This window comes from Elephas maximus, chromosome 17 (assembly GCF_024166365.1).
Source record: "Elephas maximus indicus isolate mEleMax1 chromosome 17, mEleMax1 primary haplotype, whole genome shotgun sequence".
Lineage (NCBI taxonomy): Eukaryota > Metazoa > Chordata > Mammalia > Proboscidea > Elephantidae > Elephas > Elephas maximus.
The window spans coordinates 5,767,098-5,788,604 of NC_064835.1; the positions used below are offsets into that span (position 1 = coordinate 5,767,098).

The 21,507-nt window shown below is 47.2% G+C and overlaps 1 protein-coding gene across 50 annotated transcripts in view; it reads left to right on the forward strand.

Annotated features, from left to right (window-relative positions):
* The window catches only part of LOC126060825 (zinc finger and BTB domain-containing protein 16), a 37,863-nt gene extending 21,128 nt beyond the window's left edge, over positions 1–16,735 (forward strand). For 13 of the 50 annotated variants that reach the window (XM_049857125.1, XM_049857128.1, XM_049857129.1 and 10 more), the window contains one exon: positions 97–16,735. The gene's annotated coding sequence lies outside the window, so the exon portion shown is untranslated. The remainder of the gene's footprint in view (positions 1–96) is intronic. The other 37 variants (XM_049857126.1, XM_049857144.1, XM_049857168.1 and 34 more) reach the window with 32 other exon arrangements.
* Positions 16,736–21,507: the final 4,772 nt, after the last annotated feature.

Consider the following 21,507-nt stretch of genomic DNA (forward strand, 5'->3'; position numbering starts at 1 on the left):
CCTACACGTCTAATAGATGGTCACTAAAGGTTTCCCCGTGGGCAGTGCTACTGCTGTTGGGAAGAAGCCTACGCGTCTAATAGATGGTCACTAAAGGTCTCCACGTCGGCAGTCCTACTGCTGTTGGGAAGAAGCCTACACGTCTAATAGATGGTCACTAAAGGTCTCCCCATGGGCAGTGCTACTGCTGTTGGGAAGAAGCCTACGCGTCTAATAGATGGTCACTAAAGGTCTCCCCGTGAGCAGTGGTACTGCTGTTGGGAAGAAGCCTACACATCTAATAAATGGTCACTAAAGGTCTCCCCGTGGGCAGTGCTACTGCTGTTGGGAAGAAGCCTACACATCTAATAGATGGTCACTAAAGATCTCCCCGTGGGCAGTGCTACTGCTGTTGGGAAGAAGCCTACACATCTAATAAATGGTCACCAAAGGTCTCCCCATGGGCAGTGCTACTGCTGTTGTGGAGAAGCCTACACATCTAATAAATGGTCACTAAAGGTCTCCCCGTGAGCAGTGGTACTGCTGTTGGGAAGAAGCCTAAGCGTCTAATAAATGGTCAGTAAAGGTCTCCCTGTGGGCAGTGCTACTGCTGTTGGGAAGAAGCCTACACATCTAATAGATGGTCAGTAAAGGTCTCCCCGTGGGCAGTGCTACTGCTGTTGGGAAGAAGCCTACACGTCTAATAGATGGTCACTAAAGGTCTCCACATGGGCAGTGCTACTGCTGTTGGGAAGAAGCCTACGCGTCTAATAGATGGTCACTAAAGGTCTCCACGTCGGCAGTGCTACTGCTGTTGGGAAGAAGCCTACACGTCTAATAGATGGTCACTAAAGGTCTCCACATGGGCAGTGCTACTGCTGTTGTGGAGAAGCCTACACATCTAATAAATGGTCACTAAAGGTCTCCCCGTGGGCAGTGCTACTGCTGTTGGGAAGAAGCCTACACGTCTAATAGATGGTCACTAAAGGTCTCCGTATGGGCAGTGCTACTGCTGTTGTGAAGAAGCCTAAGCGTCTAATAAATGGTCAGTAAAGGTCTCCCCGTGGGCAGTGCTACTGCTGTTGGGAAGAAGCCTACACGTCTAATAGATGGTCACTAAAGGTCTCCCCATGGGCAGTGCTACTGCTGTTGGGAAGAAGCCTACGTGTCTAATAAATGGTCAGTAAAGGTCTCCCCGTGGGCAGTGCTACTGCTGTTGGGAAGAAGCCTACACGTCTAATAGATGGTCACTAAAGGTCTCCGTATGGGCAGTGCTACTGGTGTTGGGAAGAAGTCTACACGTCTAATAAATGGTCACTAAAGGTCTCCACATGGGCAGTGCTACTGCTGTTGGGAAGAGGCCTACACGTCTAATAAATGGTCACTAAAGGTCTCCGTATGGGCAGTGCTACTGCTGTTGTGAAGAAGCCTAAGCGTCTAATAAATGGTCAGTAAAGGTGTCCCCGTGGGCAGTGCTACTGCTGTTGGGAAGAAGCCTACACGTCTAATAGATGGTCACTAAAGGTCTCCCCATGGGCAGTGCTACTGCTGTTGGGAAGAAGCCTACGCGTCTAATAGATGGTCACTAAGGGTCTCCATATGGGCAGTGCTGCTGCTGTTGGGAAGAAGCCTACACGTCTAATAGATGGTCACTAAAGGTCTCCCCATGGGCAGTGCTACTGCTGTTGGGAAGAAGCCTACGCGTCTAATAGATGGTCACTAAAGATCTCCACGTCGGCAGTCCTACTGCTGTTGGGAAGAAGCCTACACGTCTAATAAATGGTCACTAAAGGTCTCCCCGTGGGCAGTGCTAGTGCTGTTGGGAAGAAGCCTACGCGTCTAATAGATGGTCACTAAAGGTCTCCACGTCGGCAGTCCTACTGCTGTTGGGAAGAAGCCTACACGTCTAATAGATGGTCACTAAAGGTCTCCCCGTGGGCAGTGCTACTGCTGTTGGGAAGAAGCCTACACGTCTAATAGATGGTCACTAAAGGTCTCCATGTCGGCAGTCCTACTGCTGTTGGGAAGAAGCCTACGTGTCTAATAGATGGTCACTAAAGGTCTCCCCGTGGGCAGTGCTACTGCTGTTGGGAAGAAGCCTACACGTCTAATAAATGGTCACCAAAGGTCTCCGTATGGGCAGTGCTACTGCTGTTGTGAAGAAGCCTATGCGTCTAGTGAATGGTCACTAAAGGTCTGCATATGGGCAGTGCTACTGCTGTTGGGAAGAAGCCTACGCGTCTAATAGATGGTCACTAAAGGTCTCCCCGTGGGCAGTGCTACTGCTGTTGGGAAGAAGCCTACACATCTAATAGATGGTCACTAAAGGTCTCTGTATGGGCAGTGCTACTGCTGTTGGGAAGAGGTCTACACATCTAATAAATAGTCACTAAAGGTCTCCCCGTGGGCAGTGCTACTGCTGTTGGGAAGAGGCCTAAACATCTAATAAATGGTCACGAAAGGTCTCTGTATGGGCAGTGCTACTGCTGTTGGGAAGAGGCCTACACATCTAATAAATGGTCACTAAAGGTCTCTGTATGGGCAGTGCTACTGCTGTTGGGAAGAAGCCTACGTGTCTAATAAATGGTCACTTCGTCCTGAGATGCTGCCACAGCTCCTAACATTTTGGGATTTTTTTTTTCAGAATCCTTTCCAAAGTCCGTGCCACATCCTTTTGCCTTGTCCTTTGGGAGGGTCTCTTTAACTTCTGGAAATGGCCAGAATAATTCAGTGACAAATCTGGTGAATATGGGGAGTGATAAGCACCATCGAGTGACTGTCTGACCCTGAAGGCAAAGGGAATGTAGAGAGGGCTTGTCAGCTCTGGAGTGAACATGGGCCTCGCTTCTTCAGGGGTGATTGTAGGTGTGATATAGCTCGTTGGTGGGAGGTGGACGAGATCAAGGGGCCTGTGATTTCGAACTGCTATTGCTGGAATCCCAGTGAGGAAGTAGCTGCTGCCACTGACCGAGTGGCTGGGGCAGACTCTTCTTATGGCTGTAATATTTCTGCATTTGTGGTTTGGCCGCCTGAGAGTTTGGGCTCCCCAGAGGCACTTCTGTTGCTAAAAAACTTCGACCACCACCAGTAGATGTTGCCTGGGGTTGAAAAGAATGGTTTGAGTTTTGACCTGTACACCCCAAGGGAGTAGGCATGGGAGACACAGTGGCCTGAGTTTGGATCCTGACTGTACCTCTTGGAAAGGCTCTGGAGGGTTAAAGGAGCTCGTGTGTTAAAATCCTAGCCTAGTTCTTGGCACACACTCAGCATGTATTCATCTCTTTTCCTAACAGCATTACTTACCCTGAACACTTGGGTAGTGGAGGGAGGACTGTTGGCCTTGCCTCTCCATCCGCTGAGGCCGAGTCACCTTAGGATTGTCTGTGGGACCCGGCTCTTTGTGACCTGTCTGTGCAGCGGCCCTGTGCTCGCTCGGTCTTTCTCTTTCTCCCTCTCTGCATTATTTATAGTAAACCATATCAGAACAGAGTGTTAAAGAGGAAGGATGAGTCATCCCCATTGAAACCATCGATGACATAAATAAAAGCAAAATGCTTACTATGTGTTTTGCACAGTATTTAAGGCCAGGTTGTTCTAATTTGAATGTTCCCGAACTGGATCTGTGAAAAGCATACATATGTGGGAAAAAATCCAGGTTTTTAACTAGAGGGAAGTTATTTATTGAAAATCCATTTCAGTATCTTCTTTTCCCCTTTTATTTACTTCAGATCTGTATTCAAATCACGCTTGTCATCCTACCTAACAAGAGAGGCTGGCTTAATCACCGGCTAAGGTTTGTTTATTCATTTAAGGAGGACTGAGAAACAGCCTAGTGGGGGAATTCAGTGCCCTAACGCTCTCCCTCTCCCTTCTTGGTACTTGTAGCCTTCCACCTGCCTTGCAGCTGTGAGTTGTCAGGGTGACCAAGAATTATAGAATGGGCTGGAAGGAACCCTAAAAGCATTTATTTCAACATGCTTGCTTTAGGGAGAATAAATGGAAGCCCAGAGAGGTTCTGTGATTTGCACAAGGTCACACAGCAAACTAGCACCCAAACCAGAACTAGAACCCATATCTCTCATTCCCAGCCTGTTGAATGGCTCCTTCACAACCTGCCTGTGTCTGCTCAGGTCTGCTCACCGCTTCTGCCAGGGAAGAGGTGAGAGTAGAACCTGAGTCGAGAGCGGTTTCAAATCTTGGCAGACGGGGAGGGTGGATGGTGGATTTTGGCCTGGTGACTTGCTCTTGGAACACTTATTAATCCCTCTGCAGTGCAGCCTGGGTGGACCGACACTCAGAAAGTGCTATAGATTTATGGGCAATGCACTTTGTTTGGGGTTTTTGAATATAAAAACTAATAAGACATAGGACTGGCTCTGAAGAATCTTATAATTTGAACCAAAACAAAAACCAAAAACCGTTGCTGCCGAGCCGGTTCTGACTCATGACGGCCCTGCATCTTGCAGAGTTGTCTTGGCTATGATCTTAACGGAAGCAGACCACCAGGACTGTCTTCTGTGGTACCGCTGAGTGGACTGGAACTGCCGACTATTAGGTTAGTAGTCGAGTGCAAATCATTTACACCACCCAGGAGCCCTGGTGGCACAGTGGTTAAGTGCTCGGCTGCTAACCAAAAAGGTTGGCAGTTCGAACCCACCAGCCGCTGTGCGGGAGAAAGATGTGGCAGTCTGCTTCTGTAAAGATTTACAGCCTTAGGTATGTCATGGGGACAGTTTTACTCTGTCCTATAGGGTCACTATTAGTTGGAATCGATGGCAGTGGGTTTATAATTGGAAGAGAGGAGTTGAAATACTTAAAATGTGTGTATTGATAACGATGAGAGAAAGTAGAAAATGGAAAGACTATGACAAGTATACAGAAAAAGCACAAAGGGAATTCAGAAATGAAATGAGTCCTACTTGGAGGGATTCATTTTCAGTTAAAAAAAAATTGTCAAGCACCTATTGTACCAAGCACTGGGCTAGGCCCTGGGAATATAGTGGTGAGCAAGATATTTAAGACTTCAGCCCTCATGACATTTTCATAATGTGGGGACAAGAGTTTCAGTGAGCAATCCTACAGATAACTATGCAGCTGCAATTGGGATAAGCGCCAGGATCCTGGATAAAGTAGCATTTGAGCTGGGTGTTAAAGGGTAAGTAGGATTTGAAGATGGGGACAGCAAAAAGGGCCAGGGAAGAGAATGAGGGGAAACTTGTTCTGGAGTGAGGATGATGAATACCGCGATAGTAGGTTGGAGTCAGATTGAGGTGCCATACGTGCCAGGCTGGGGAGTGGAGAAGGCAGCACAGAGGGATGGAGAGAAGGCAGGCTTGCAGCCAAGCAGATCCAAGTTCAAAGTCTCGTGCTGCCACTTGCAAACTGTGATATTGTCCACATCCCTAAACCACTGTGAACCATAGTTTCCTCATTCCTAAGTGAGGTTACTATGTGGGCTATTCTGAGGATTTGAGACAATATACTTAACACACCCTGCACGGTGCCTGGAACAGTGTTCCACCAGCAGTTGCCATCAAATCAGCTTTGACTCATGGAGATCCCATGTGTATCAGAGTAGAACTGTGTTCGATAGGGTCTTCAATGGCTGATCTTTTGGAAGTAGATTGCCAGGCTTTTCTTCCGAGGCACCTCTCATTAGACTTGAACCTTGTGGTTATCAGTCAAGCGTGTTAACTGTTGGCACTACCCAGGGACTCCTGGAATAATGTAGTTACTCAATATATGTGACTGTTGTTAGTTTGTGGATTTTACTCTGGAGAAGCTGGGAGCCTTTGAAGGCTTTTGAAGGAGAATAACATGATCAGAGCTCTCCACATTGATATGATGTCCACCGAGCCGGTATCCTATAGCTGCTCCCGTTCCTTTTCTGCATCTGGGAGTCAGTTTGGAAAGCACTAGGAGGGAGGTCGTCAGCCCTGAAGGAGACCTCTCTTCATGTCTTGAACCTGGCACTCTACAAGATTTGATGAAGTGCCGTGAAGTAGACTCTTGCCACCTCTTCATGGCCTGGGAGAGGGAGAGTGGGCTCAGAAGGAGGGGGGTTTCAGCTGTCAGCATCAAAGGAAGTGCCACTTACACAGCTGGTCATTGGGACTGTTACCCATCTCTCCTCCTCTCTTTTAATAGAAACCTGAATGTCTGAATTCAGGGTAACGGTCCAGTCTCCCCTCTCGCCTCCCTGATAGCGAGCAGAGAGACAGCTATCTTGGGCTGCCCAGTCCTGGCTGTGGTTGTAGCACTACGCAATGTCTGTAAACCGACAGTGGCACAGGGAGATAAGGGCCCCGGCATTGTGTAATGAGGGGCCTGATCTGTTTGCCCAAGTGGCTCCTGGCCCCTGGTTAACTGCTAACCTCAACGGAGGAGTGGGCCCTTGCTTGGAAATGCTGTTCCAGGGCCCCTCGCTGGCTCCACTGATGCCTTTTTGTGGTTGGACAAAGGAAGCTCATGTAGGCCGCCCACAGCGCAGACATGGGCTTGGGCTATGGGTGTTTGGTTGTTTTGTTTTTCTACTTTTCTTTTTCTCTTTTCAAAGAGAAAGCTGAAAGGGGGACAGTCTTGCTTGGCATCTACCGCCCTTAAACCAAAACAAAATAAAACCAACAATTCCTGAATGTAAGTTAAGATTCAGCAGGCGATATACATGTCTTCCGTCCCTGCTTGAAATGCACTGGTCACCAGAGACCAGCTTTAATACATGGATCTTGGGGACACTGGGCCTTGGCCAGAAGACCCTGTCCTGTAGCCTTAATGCCATGCGGGCTTTCCTGACATCCTGGTGGTCTGGATCCAGGGAGCAGTGGTAGAAAATATTTTCTACTGGTTTACCTTCTTCCTTCCATGTTCCCCAGCTACCAACCACCCTTTCAGGATGTATATGTGAGCCACGGTTCTGTGACCCCCTCTTTTCTTGGGTGACAGAATCCAGTACCCTGGCTGCTGGTAATACTCTCTTCTACTCTGGTGGGAAAAGTGGCTGGAAGGGATTCCATCGTGAGACTCGGGTGTACTCTGTGCCATCCAGCCTCTCCTTGGGCCCCTTAGGAGAGGGTTGTTACTGATCCCCAGGACCTAATTCCATTTTCAGGGAGTCCTTATGTCCCCAAGTAATGCTGCTCAGTGGAGTTGCGGAGACTCTGGGCCATAGCCCTTGACATATCTGTAAGGTTATTAAGTGCCTTCCCTAGTTAAGCAGAGAATCTCCGCTCTCTCAGTGGTTCCCCTGTACCACAGTTTTCATCCCTCTCCCCATTCTTGGCTGCTAACCAAAAGCTTGGTGGTTCGAACCCATCAGTTGCTCCATGGGAGAAAAGACCTGGTGATCTGCTACTGTAAAGATTATAGCCTAGGAAACTCTATGGAGCAGTTTACTCTGTCCTATAGGTTTACTATGAGTTAGAATCTACTCAAAGGCACACAACAACAACCCTATTCTGATAGCCCTCTTTTAGACACTTAAAAAAAAAAAAATCAAACCCATTTCCATCAAGGTGGTTCTGGCTCATAGTGACCCTATAGGACAGAGTAGAACTGCTCCCGTAGTGTTTCCAAGACTGTGTAATCTTTATGCAAGCAGACTGCCACATCTTTCTCCCACGGAGTGGCTGGTGGGCTTGAACTGCTGATCTTTTTGGTTAGCAGCTGAACTCTTAACCAGTATGCTACCAGGGCTTCTTTAGACACTCTCAGAAAAAAACAAACCAAACCAAATCCAGTGCCATTGAGTAGATTCAGGTTTGTAAATTTTATTTTGATGTTTGAACTGATCACATCAGGGTGATTATATTCAGTGATTTAATGAGATGTGTTTGATCAGTTGGAAAAGAACCAGATTCTCACCTCCATTGTTTAAGATGTTATGCTTCTATTAATATGTCTTCTGAGTATCTTCCTTCTATCATTTCCATCGTATGGTCTCAGATTATTTTCCTTGTTCTTAGCTGTCTGATTGCTCACAGAGACTGCAGTGATTTTTTTTGCGGGGGAGGCGGGGAGCAAGAATCAGGGGTTGGGTGAAAGAACGATGTCTCTTTTAACATTAGCTTGAGTGGATGGTCATTTCTAGGCTCAGAGGTTGCCCCATGCCCACTGCAGGGGTCTGGCTCAGAGATGGTCAGGGAAGGGAAGGTGGTGATTTAAAAGATTCGGAGGTGGTGGCTTCTATTGATTTTAGCTAGAGGCTGCCCTTCCCTCAAAGTGTCTAACTAACTGTAACTTAGAGCAACAGAGAAATGTATATCATCCCTTTTCTTACATTAATTAGGGCTGAGAAATTCATTATTTAGAGGGGTAAGAGCTCCTAAGGCAGGAGGCTTTTGAACTAATTTAGAGATCTGTGGCCAGGCTGCATGGTTCCCAGGTAGCCTTTGCTGGGGTTGATGGAAGGTAGAGAGAAGGAGCTGGTGCCAGCATCAGGCAGGTGACATGGGGGGCCGGGGGGAGTCTGTGAGTACATCAGTCAAGGGCCCCTGGGTATGACAGCGCTGACAGGGAACACAACAGAGAATCCCTGATGGAGCAGGAGAAAAGTGGGGGTGCAGAACTCAAATTCTAGTAAAAAAAAAAAACAGACTAAATGTTCTGACTAAGACTGGAAGAACCCCAAAGGACATGGTCCCTAGACTCTCTGTTAGCCCAAAACCGAAACTATTCCTGAAGCTAACTCTTCAGACAAGGGTTAGACTGAACTATAAGCCACAAAATAATACTGGTGAGGAGTGTGCTTCTTAGCTCAGGTAGACACATGAGACTATGTGGACAGCTCCTGTCTGGAGGCAAGATGAGAAGGCAGAGGGGGACAGGAGCTGGTTGAATGGACACGGGAAATACAGGGTGGAGAGGAGGAGTGTGCTGTCAACATTGTAGGAAGAGCAACCAGGGTCACGTAACAATGTGTGTATAAGTTTTTGTAAGAGAAACTGACTTGAATTGTAAACTTTCACTTTAAAGCACAATAAAAAAAGGAAAAAAAAGAAAGAGCCCCAGTGTAGCCAAGGTGGAGGCAGACACCTTTCTCTGAGGTGGGCTCCAAGTTAGCAATACAGGGAGCAGGTATCATCACCCTGGATCATCTGGGAACCTTACTTCTGGGCTTAAAATACAGTCTATGTTTAGATTACCTGCTGTTCAAGCTCACAATCTGGTTAGCCAAGGGTTAAATCCTGTGTCCCTTTTAGCTATAAGCCAGTTACAAATCTTCCCACCATGGAGCCATGTGCTTTGGTACCTTAGTAAGCAGAGTCTGGAGTCCCTGGGTGGTACAAATGGTTAATGCATTTGGCTGGTAATTCAAAGGTCAGAGAGTCGAGTTCACCCCCCCCCCCAAAAAAAAGCAAGACCTGATAATCTACTTCTGAAAAATTAGCCCATGAAAAGCCTATGGAGCAGAGTTCTACACTGACACACATGAGGTCGCCATGAGTTGGAATTAACTCTACGGCGACTGGTTAACTGGTAAAGCAGAGTCTCGGGGACCTACCAGAATGTTCGGTGATTGAGGACTCTTGTCTTCATTCCAGAAACCTGCTATGAATATTCTGTTCTGAAGCTGTGGTAGGTGTGGGTGACTGAACGGAATGTGCAGTAAGCCAGGGAGTTCTTCAGATGTTGTGTTTTTGACAAAACCTCTGGTAGCTTGGGTTTTTATTTGTTCATTTGTCATGGAACGGTGGCCATGGCCAACAGTAAGGCAGTACATTTTCCATGCCAACCCAGGATACACGCAAACATACCTCAGGCTGAAGATTTGTAGAATTCTATTAATTTATACTGTATGTTCTGTACTTAAATATTTTTTCTTTTTTCTATTTATTTTACTTAAAAATGCTAATCAAGGCCCACTAGTGGGTAGCCTCCCATGGTTTGAAGAACATCATAGAACAGCGAGGACTTGGTCATGGATTAAACATTAAAAAACATTTACTGAGCACCTAGTGTGTGCTAGGTGGTTGCTAAGTACTGTGGGAGTGGTATCCCATTGCTGTCTAGTCAATTCCAACTCATAGTGACCTGGTAGGACAGAGCGAACTGCCCCATAGGATTTCCAAGGAGCAGCTGATGGATTTGAATTGCCCACCTTTTGGTTAGCAGTGGAGCTCTTAACCACTGCACCACCAGAGCTCCTGGGTGGGAGTAGTATAGAGATATAAATAAGTCCCCTAAAGAACTCACAACGAAGCAGAAAGGACAGTTGTATATGGAATTGACTTGACAACACAAAACAACAGCAATGTATATATGTGTGTGTGTGTGTATGTATGTATGTGGATGTTAGTTGCTGTTGAGTTGATTCTGACTCATGGCAACCCCATGTGTGCAGAGTAGAACTGTTCCATAGGGTTTTCAAGGCCGTGACCTTTCAGAAACAGATTGCTAGGCCTTTCTTCTGAGGTGCCAACCTTTTGGCTAGTAGTCGGGCGCTTAACCATGTGGGCTACCCAGGTACTCTTGTATATATGTATATGTGTGTGTGTGTCTCTCAGACCGTATGCTCAACTATTATATCAGTGAAGTTCTGGGTGAGCACAGGAGAGGAATCGCATGATTCTTATCGAAGATTCAGGAGAGCTTCACGGAGGAGGTAGCGTTTGCCTATTCCTTGGAGGAGGCCTAGATTTTGGTCAAGTGGACAACTTGTCATTTCTAACTAGGAGGTGAGCAGAGGTGTGGCAGTGTATGTGTCGGGGTGAGGGGCCTACATGTAAGGTAGTGGAAGGGGCTGGGGGTAGAATAGGCTGGGAGATCAGGCAGGAGAGTTAGTCTGGGGCCACTTCATGTCACTCTTTTGATTGCCATGCTAACATTCTAGGCGTTTGAAAGGCTTAGTTTGTTGAAAGTTGGATAACTGAGATTTTAGTAGAAAACAAACCTGGGGGAAAGTGAGACCATATAATTGCTCAAAAGGCTAAACCCCTCTGTTGTTATCCAGCCTTCTCTGAGTATTTGGTGGTGGCAGTGGGGAATGGGAGGCTGGGTGGGGTTGACAAAGAGCTTTCCCTACAGTCTTGGTTGGGTGCTTGCATCTTTTTCTGAAGTTGTTACCTAACCTACCTCCTGCCCACAGTCCAAACCTTTCTTTGGGGAGAGAACCGCCCTGCAGAGACCACTCATGAGCAACAATGAGGGGACATTAGATCTGGCGCACATCTGTCCTTTTCTACATCCACGCTCAACCCTTTGCAAACATTACAAGCAGCCATGCAAACTCAGCTCCAGATGTCAGGGAAGTCAGACCACTTCCAGGAGAGCGAGATTTGGAATAAAAGTGCTTTTGTTTTTGGAATTCACCCCTCCTTTTCCCTTCTCCTTGGTTGCCCTGTCCCATCAAGCCTTCAGGACCTGTTCAAGTCAGGATTCGTCTGGGAAGCTTTTTCTTGCTGTCTTGGTTCCTCGTCTTTTATCTCTTGTGTCATTTGCAGTCTACACCATTTGATTATAAGCTCTGCTGATGTGTTATTAAACTGTTTGAGGTTATGTTTTGTCTCCCCAGTTAAAATATAAGTTTGTGAGGATAAAGATTGTGGTTCACCCTTTATCCCTACACTATCTGACACCATGCGCAACACCATGCTCAACACATAGCGAGGACTTAATAAATAATAGTAACCTGAGCATTTACTGGTATTAGTGAGCACTTAGGAGCCGCGGTAGTGTCTGAGCCCACCAGCCGTCCCGTGCGAGAAAGAGGCGGCAGTCTGCAGGGTCACTGTGAGCTGGCGTCTGCTGATCGGCAGTGTGGGCCTGGCTGTGGGAGATCCCACAACGACTCAATGAGGTAAAAAAAAAAAAAAAGTGACTACTTGGGAGTGTGTGAATTGGCTCGTTCCCTACTTTGAACTTCTAGGTTCATTTGCCTCTAAGGAACTCCCTGTTGTTCTCGTTAGCTGCTGTGGAGTCAGCCCCCAAGTCCAGGCAACCCCATGCTGGATGGCAAATTAGGACCATTGTGATCCATAGGGTTTTCACTGGCTGATTTTCGCGCTTCGCCCTAGACTGTCTTAGCTTGGAAGCTCTGCCGAGACCTGTTCAGGATCACAGTAACGCACGAGCCTACCCATTTCAGTCTAGCTGTCAACCGTTGTGACTACGTTGACGTTGTTCTTTCAAAGGTCATTTGTGACCTCCCGAGTTCCCTGAAGCATTGCACCTTCCGTGGACTCTAGCATTGGCCCTGTTGATCCCCTTTTCCCTGGTATTTGCTGAAACTCCCTCTAGAGGCAGTGTGATCTGATGAGTGGAACACCATGGGATCTGTGTTTGAATCCTGACCTTGCCTGTTACTAAGGAGCAGAGCACTTTGGCCCTCGGTGTCTTGTTTCCTTATCTGCAAACAGCGGGCAGCTTCTCCTCTTCACAGGCACGGCGAGAGGGTTAGGCAGTACACACTTAGCCCTGTATGATGTTTGGCCCATGGTGGGCTGTGAGTGTGTCCCAGTTGATGCTGAATGTGACCCTCTTAACCCGGAATACACATGTTCCCTAAGAAGGTGTCCTTGGCTATTTCTCTTCTCCCTCTCCAGTCTCTTTTTTGGCAATCCTGTGGATTCCATGATCAACTCTCTGCAGATGACTTCCAGATTCTATCTCTAGTTTTTGGGTTTTTTTTCTTTACTTTTTTGTGTTCCACACATTCCTTTCTGGTTGCCTGCTGGGCACAGTGGTCCTCCCAGCAGCTGGATCTCAGTGAACCCCGAGCTGAATTCAACACTCCACCTTGAATCTTCTCCTTCTCTGTCTTCAAGTTCCGCCAGAGGCTCTGCCCTCTTATCAGGCACCCACCTGCCACACTTTGGTGTCATCAGTGGCTCCAACCTTTCCTTTGCGTTTCGTATCTTGCCTCTCTAACTTGCCTGTCTAACCCCATTTCCTCACTCTCATTCAACCAGGTGATTATCGTAGTCTCCTAACTAGCCTTCCTCCTGTGACTCCTGCTGTAGCTCATCACACACATCTTCTTGGACAGAACTCTGGTCATGTTGCTGTCCTGCTCCAAAGTCTAGGGAATAACATAGAGGATTCTTAGCCTGGCGTTCAGGGCCTTTGTGGATCCTAGATTCCAGCTACATTTCCACTACTCTTTCTTTCCTCTGCTTAATGCTCTAGGATCCACACTCCTCAAGGGCAAGGACCATCTTTTTCACGTCTGTACTGCAGCCTTTTAGTCCATTATCCAGCATGTGGTAGCTCAATAAATGTTGCTGTTGACCTGAACTCTTCATTCTTTCCTTCACTTACCATAGCCTTTTCCACTCATCACAACAGGGCCAAGTCTTTCAAGCGCAAACACAAATGTTATCTTCTTCATGAAGCCTCTCCTGATGAATCCCTTCCCTTTGCTCCCAGTTGAAAACAATATGTCCCTCCTTTGAATTCCCACATCAGAAGTGGTATAGGTAAAGCTTAATCTTTTATTATTGAAATCTCTGTTCATTTCTTCCCTGATAAAACCAGTTGCCACCAAGTAGATTCCAACTCATGGCAACCGCATGTGTGTCAGAATAGACCTGTGCTCCACGGGGCTTTCAGTGGCAGATTTTTTGAAAGCAGATCACCAGGCCTTTCTTCTGAGGCACCTTTGGGTGGGCTCAAACCTTCAACTTTTTGACTAGCAGCTGAGTGCGTTAAATGTTTTTACTACCCAGGGACTCCTGTTGTTAGCTGCCAGAGAGTTGGTCCCCAACTCGGGGCAACCCCGTGTACAACAGAAACGCTGCATGGTCCCGCGCCACCCCCGTGACTGGTTGTAGATCAGACCTTTGTGATCCATAGGGTTTTCATGGGCTGATTTCCGTCTTAGCCTGGAAGCTCTGTTGAAACCCGTTCGTCATAGCAACGTGCAGGTCTCCACTGATAGATGAGTAATGGCTGTGTATGATATGCACTGGCCAGGATTCAAACCTGGGTCTTCTGCATAGAAGGCAAGAATTCTGCCACTGAACCACCAGAGGCTTCATATTCTCCCCTAACAGACCCTAAGTTTTTGTGGGTAGGGTGTGGGCCCCATTCAGTTAAATAGCCATCTTGTCTCTCCTTCCTGGGCAGAATCAAACGCAGTGTCCTGGACTTTGTAGGTGTTCCATAAATCTTAACAGATTGGAGGTTGCCTGATGGATAATGGTGTTACTATGAAGCAGGGGTGGGCTGAACTTTCCACATGTTTGCAATGTGGTACTAAAGGGTTAACCATCACGGTAAAGCTAGCGGTAAGGGGTACCCAGAAAGCAGACCCAAGCTCAGGTATTGTCAAAGCAGAACCATCTTTACTTTGGATTTTTTTCTGCTGTCTCTCCCTTTTTTTTTTTTTTGATTGGTGGAATACTTGTCCTAATTGGCATCTTTATTGTGGCAGGAGGGAATGGCTGGGGGACCGTGAAGGCTGTGTGAAGGGAGGTGGCCTTATTGTGCAGGCATGGGTGTTAACGCACCACCTCCTATTTACCTGCCAGGTGACAATGAGTAGTCTACCTGGGGCCCAGGATCATGAGCCTCTGCAACCGGACCCTGTTTTCCCTTTCCTCACTCTCCTGCATCCCCTCAACACCCACCCTGCTCGGGTGCATCCCAGTAAGAAACAGTCCTTGAGGAAAAGCCTTCAGGGAGAGCATTGCTGAGATGGGGAGGCAGGGATCACGGGGTTTAAATTTGCGCGTTTGTAGTGGGAGGTTTTCCCGTGGATGAAGAGACCCTGGAGGAGTGGTCCTGGAATGAGAGGCAGCTGTCTGAGCTTTGGCTGACAAAGACTTTTCATCTGTGCCTGCTGGTTTCGTTAGTGCAGTTATACCACTGTGTCATCTCTGGAGTCCCTGGGTGGTGGAAATAGTTCGGCGCTAGACGACTGGCCGAAAGGTTGGTGGTTCAAGCCTACCAAGAGGCACTTCGAAAGTCAGGCCTGGCAATCTGCTCCTGAAAGGTTACAGCCTTGAAAACCCTATCAAGCAGTTGTACTTTGTACACACGAGGCTGCCATGAGCTGGACTCGACCTGATGGCATCTAACAGCGACAACAATGCCGCCTCTTCAGTAAGACTGAGAGCTCTTTGAGGGTAGCCACTGTGCCTTTTTCTTTTCTTTATCCCAGTTTCCAACCTGGCAGGTAGCACAGAGTGGTGATCTATGATGCATTCGATGGACTGAATTATAGAAAAGGGAGCCTCTAAACCCAAACATCTTGGGAGGGAATCATTCCTTTCTAAACTGCTTAGAAATCTTCCCCTCTGTAACTTGGGCTTGGGCAGGGGGAGGGAGGGGTCGCTGAGTAAGCTCATGGGGCTTGGTTGTGGGGGGCAGAAAGGGAGGATGACCTAGCTGTGGTCTTAAGGGATCCTTTGAGGTATCATCTTTTTGCGTCTGCACGTGCCCAAATGCTGCGTTCTCCGCAGAATTTGGGAACCTGGTATAGGTATGAGCTAGATGTGGAGATGAGAGGGGGCAGGGAGGTTTGACTGCTCCTTCTCTTTTCCCTCTTTGAGATTTTGCAGGTCAGTCCCAAGGTGTTTGCAGTGTAGAGGTTCAGAGGTTTTATAGGCACCCAGAAAGCAGGCGTGGGTCTGTAACTCTGTTTGGGGCCTACCTGGAGAGCCAGCCAGGCCCCGGGCAGGAAGTGGCTGATTCTGGGTCACTTGGCTGCTCGTGTTGGCAGCTGCTGAGATTGTGCCTAAAATCAAGATCTTAGATCTGGAAGGGACATTAAGAGGTCATCTGATTCAGCTCAGGGCTTTTATTTAAATTCTCATGACCCGCCCCCCTCACCCCCTGAGTCCTAACTGAATACTCAGCAGACATGAGCTCTCAATTCAGCCTATAGATTTCAACTTTAATAAATGTTTGTGCTCGGTAGGAGGACCTGGGAGTTTGGCTTATCTTTTCTCCATATGGAGAGATGTGCATTGATACTTCAGAAACGTATAGCTGCTTTGGCTCTTCCTTATGACTTTCTTCTTTTTCCAGTTTTTTTACTTCCTTCTATTTCTTTTTTTTTTTTAAGTATATGGCTGCACGTAGTGTGATACAGTTCTTATAGTTTTTCTTCCTTTCTCAAACTTGGTGGGACAGTGTCCTGGATAGGTGGGGTTGAGACAGAGGGCGGACTCTGGTCCCCAGCCCACTCCCCATCTTCTTGTATTTGTCTACTTGGCTGAACGAAGAGAAAAAAACAAATGGCTTCCCCTCCCCCATTCCTGAGCTGGTCCAGCAGTGACTATCTGGAGGGGTTTCCCTGCAGCCGTTTCAAAAAGTGCTTAAATGCATATGTCATCGGGACTGCTGGGCCTATGCCGCCTCTTCACTGGTAGCCCCCGACAGCCCAGGCCCTCACGCTTCTGTCTCCCTGCCCCTGGGTGCCCGGTGGGCACCGGGTGGTGGGGCTGAGCAGGGCCTTGAAGGCAGTGTTGGCGAGCAGCTCTGTTACAGTAGACTGCAGAGAGGTCGAGGGCCGGAGCAGGCAGGTCAAACAGGCCTCTTTTATTTACAGTACTCTCTTTCACGGCCCCTGGTGAAACAGGAGCCCCAGAAGCTGCGGTGAAAGGGTACTGTGTTTGTGCATTCAGGCCTTCCAGCGCTTGCTACAAAAGGTGGGGGCACCGCTGAGCACTGAAGGGGCTTTTTGTCATTGGCAGTTTGGCTTGGGGGAGAAGAGGGGGTGAGAGTGCAGGGGCTGCCTCTAGGATTGTGAGTATGCTTGTGTTTAGACAGCTCCAAGCTGCTCCTTAAAACTAATTTTATGGTCCAAGGCGGGGGGCGGGTGGCGGGTGGGGAGGGATGCGTCACTGTCTTGGTCCTTTTGTTACGCTGGAGCAAATGATTTTTTCTGGCCCTTCGTGTTTCCCCTCGCTGTCTGATTGTCCTCACATGAGCCATGGTTGAGGACAAAGAGTGGACGGGGACTCCATTCCACTCCCCTCACACTCCTTTCTCTAAAAAGCAGTTTCGTGGACATTGGTCAACCTCTGTGAGTCTGTTGTTCTTCCTGGTAGCTCCCATTTCCTGATTCTTCCACTCCCAGCGTTCTCTCTCTGGGTCTTGGTTTGTGCATCTCTAAAATGGGTATGTATTTGTGAGATAGCACCTTCCTTATAGGGTTGCTATAAGAATTAGGTTGCATAGAGTTGGCTTGCACAGGGTTCTTTCCCTTCAGACTGACAAGGCCACAATCCGTTTATGAGTTTGAGTAGCCAAATTGAGGACCCTACTTTCCAGTCCCCCAATCTTCCTTCTCTTGGCTCTTGGGGTTCCTCAGGCTTGTCACCATCTGGTTTGTACTACATGAGAAAGGGAAGAGAAATTTTTCAGAAGAATATTCAAAGGATTAAGGTTGCAGTTGCAGAATAAATTAAAACACACGTTTGGGGTGATATAAAACTTTTGGAAATGGACAGCGGTGATGGTTACACCACATGATGAATGCAATTGTCACTGAATTCTACACTTAAAAATGGATAAAAAAATGGTACATGCTTCGTTATATATATTCTACCGCAGTAAAATTTAAAAAATGACTAAGAAAACAAACTTATATACGCATACATGCAAACCACACCCTAAAATTTTTCTTTGCAAAAGATAAGAAACCCCAGTGCCTGCCCTCCCTCCATCCGCCGATTTTGAAGAGTTTCTGGTACCTCAGTCCAGATGGGCTGTCGCAACCCTGTGTGCTTTTTGCCTGTGCTCTTTAGCGATGACTTTGCGGTTAGATTTTCAGAACCGGAAACCAGGACCACAGTTTAACAGTGCCACAGGATGGTTGAATTCCAGCCCATGCCAGAGAGATGGGCCTTGGGCTGCTGAAGCCCTGGGTGGTCTGTGCTCTGGGGTGGTAACCAGCTCATGGGTGGGAGGTCCTGTCCCCCAGCCTCAGAGTCCCCCAGCCTCAGAGGGGCTGGTCCTCCTTTCAGCCTTTTGTTCTCCAGCTCCCTTCTCTTCCGCTATCATGCGCACCAAGGGGGATGCCCCTCTCGTCCTTGCCTATCTTCTAAAGAGATGATGAATGAACAGTGAGACAAATGCAGGAAAAAGAACACCAAGAAGTAGATGAGTGAATGGCCCAGATGAGAATGGCAGGGCGTTGGCTTTCGATGTAGAATGAGAAATAGCCTCAGAAACTCTCTCGATCGTATATTCCCCCCTCTGTCCATGTATGTGCCCTGCCTTAGCAGCTGGAAGCAGCTGGAAGTTGCAGAAGGGTTGGAAAGCCATCATCCAGGAAGTTATCACTCTTAGCCAGCACTGAGCTCTCTCTTGCTTCATTTTTCTGAGGCAATCTGTATGCAAAATGGAGAGCCTTGTTTCTGCCCCTTAACCCATTTCCATGCCCTAGCTAGTTTACAGAAAAGTCATCACACTAACTTTTTGGGCCATTGTGTCATATACAAGGATCAGTTCAGGGTGGGACTAAACTGAAATGTCAAGAGACACTCTTTTTCTTTCTGTATTTGCATGTGTTTGGAATAGTGATGGTGTCTTTGGTTCAGACTTTGAGTCCTTCCCTGGTAAGCTCTTAAATATGTTGTTGTTAGCTGCCGTTGATCTAGTCCCTGACTCATTGCACCCCCATGCACAGCTGAATGAGATGCCCTCCAGTCCTGCACCATCTGCACACTTGATTTTGGATCAGACTGTTGTGACCCATAGGGTTTTCATTGGCTGATTTTTGGAAGTAGATTGCCAGGCCTTTCTTCCTTGTCCATCTTAGTCTAAAAGCCCTGCTAAAACCTGTTCAGCATCATAGCAACACAGAAGCCTTCAGTGACAGGTGGTTGGCTACTGTGCGTGAGATGCGTTGGCCAGGAATCCAGCCTACCGTGGAAGGTGAGCATTCTACCACTGAACCACACTGCCTCCTCTGAAATATAAATCCCCCCAAAATCAAACCCGTTGCCGTGGAGTCGATTCCGACTCTTAGTGACCGTGTTGCACGGAGTAAAACTGCCCCATAGGGTTTTCAAGAAGCAGCTGGTAGATTCGAACTGCTTACCTTTTGATTAGCAGCCAAGCTCTTAACTGCTGCTCTACCAGGACTCCCCTCTTAAATATAGGCCCTTTACATTTTTTTTTTCCAGTAACAGAAGAGCCAAATTAGTCCACTTAGAGTCTGAGATTTTGGTTCATTCAAGCATTGGGATTTTGGAAAAGGCCACTTGGGAAGGTTTGTTCTCCTAGTTGATGGAGAGTGTGGGCTACCCCATGGATTACAAGGCACCCCACTTCTTGGGGTCAGTGGGAGACTTGGGCTTACAGGCAGTGGGAAGGAGGTGGTGGCCTCCAGAGAAAGCCATTGCTGCTCAGGAAATTTCTCTGTGGGCGCAAGCATGGCTGCCAGGAGCCCACACACTGCTTTTGTATGAGTTAGAAATGGTGCCTCTTTCTATGGGGGGATGCAGCTCCTAACCAGGACCCATGACTGGCTTCAGATCTTACTTGCTCCTCAGCCAGATGCACCAGGCCCCTGGCCCGATGGGCTTCAATGGTTGGAGTGGACCTGAGATCAAAGCTGTTGTGGTGAGATGTTTTGAGGTGACTGAGGCTGAGCCCCAGGGAAACCGGGCCTCTCTACGTGTTCTGGCATCCCTGAAGCTGCCTGGAGACATCACATGGGGCGTATGGCATCCTTGTAGCATGACTGTCTCTTGTGACCAGTGCCAAGAAAAATGCCACAATGTTTTTCTTGGGGGGTAGGCGTGGGTGATGTACATGCGTGCACCCCACTGTCACAGTTATCGCAGACCTTAGGGTTTCCTTCGGGAAAGCACAGCATCTTACATAGGCAATTTCTCATATGTATCTATGGGGCAGGGAGAAAAAGACCTGTTAACAAGACAGGATTCAGCCTCCTGCAAGAAGCCCTGATTCTCATAGTTTTGCTCATAAAGGCTGAGTCTTCTTAAAGAAACTGCTAGGACTGGGCCTGCGGGGAGAGAGTAAACTCCAGGACCCTTTAGCTTGAGTCCACCAGGGCGCTGCATCGACAAGTACCCATGCTAAGTCACCTAGGCCCGGAGAATAATTTCCCTTTAACTAATTATTATTCTTACTCCAATAAATGTGAAATCTATTTAACTTTTCAGGGTCCCATAGCCTTTTAAATGTTTCAAATGTATTCTTTCTGATAGGTTACCTTTTCTTTCCCTGTAGGCTATAATTAGTGTTCTTTACACAAAATTGGCTTAGAATTGGATTTAGAGAAGATAAGAATCAAATTACCAGTATTTATCTTGTAAATTCCAAAAGATCTACTTAAGACACTGTATTTAAAAAAGGAGTTTCAAAGAGAAGTTTATTCTAGGAAAAAGTAAATTCCTCGTGGCCTGAGCAACCCCGGGGACATTTTCATATCAAAGCTGCAAAATTCTCTTGGAGGAACCTAAAATTGCCTTTTCTTTTGTCTCTGGTTTTTATCTCCAACTGAGCTTCTGAAATATGTTGCCAGCCTTGGATAGTAGAGAGCTGATGTGGTCTTGGTTTTCATTAAAATATAGAGAGTTTAGATTATTACTTCTGATTTGTGGTAAGACACAAACCTCTAAATACGCCTATCTTTCAAAAACATGTGCAGTTTTCTTTTCTTGGCATTTTAAGTCGTTGAACTGCTGGGGGCTGGAAGGACAGGTCTCTATGGTCCCCTGTATGCTTGAATATCCTAAAATGTCAGCATGTTCATTTTCATGTGTTGTCTAGTACATTAAGTTCCCAGCAGGTTTATATAAGGTCACGTCAAAAAATATACCTGTGTTTTTAGTACTGTTGTTCAGGGCACGCATTAAGGTGCCTGGCAGTAATGGCATATTTAGTTTTCACTAAGCTGTTCATCTGCATACCGTGTGCCCTACGAGTCCTTAAGGTTTAGTTCTGGTGGGGAACTCCCAAAACTCCACTCACTCCCCAAATGAGGGAGCCAGGGGTTTCAGCTGCAACCTTCACCCAGAATTAGTGCACAGGCACCTTTGTGACTGCCTTCCTTTCTGGAAAGGTCCCCCTTTTTGACTCTCAGACTTTCTCTAGGTGACCTTTTGCCAGAGGGAAGTCTGAGGAAAATCTTCCACTTTGAATTTTTTTTCCACTGAAAAAATTAAAAATATGCCTGTGGACTTCAAACATAAGGAGGTTTTAGGAAGAAAGGAAATTTCATCTAGGTTTGCAAAATGTTTGAAAATTTTGGAATAGGTGTTTATGTTTTTAGGCTTTGTACCTGTGTGGTCAGGTTTTTAGACATTTTATGTTTAACACCTGGGGTGGGGCTTGCCTTCCGTAACTGGTTGTAGATATAGCCAGAGATTTTGCGAGCTTCGGAACAGAAACTCTTCCTGCTTTTCTTCCTTTCCTCTCTTTATGCTAAAATTTAAAAACTCCCAAGGAAATTCAGAGTGAAAGATCTATGCCCAAATAAGTTTAGAATCTCAAGATGAAAATAAAAGTTCTGGAAATGGAACTTTCCTTCCCTCTGTGCAGGCATCAGAGCCAGCAGCCTCATTCTCTGCTTCCCAGGGCTTGATGGCCAGCATCTGAAGGTATGGGCTT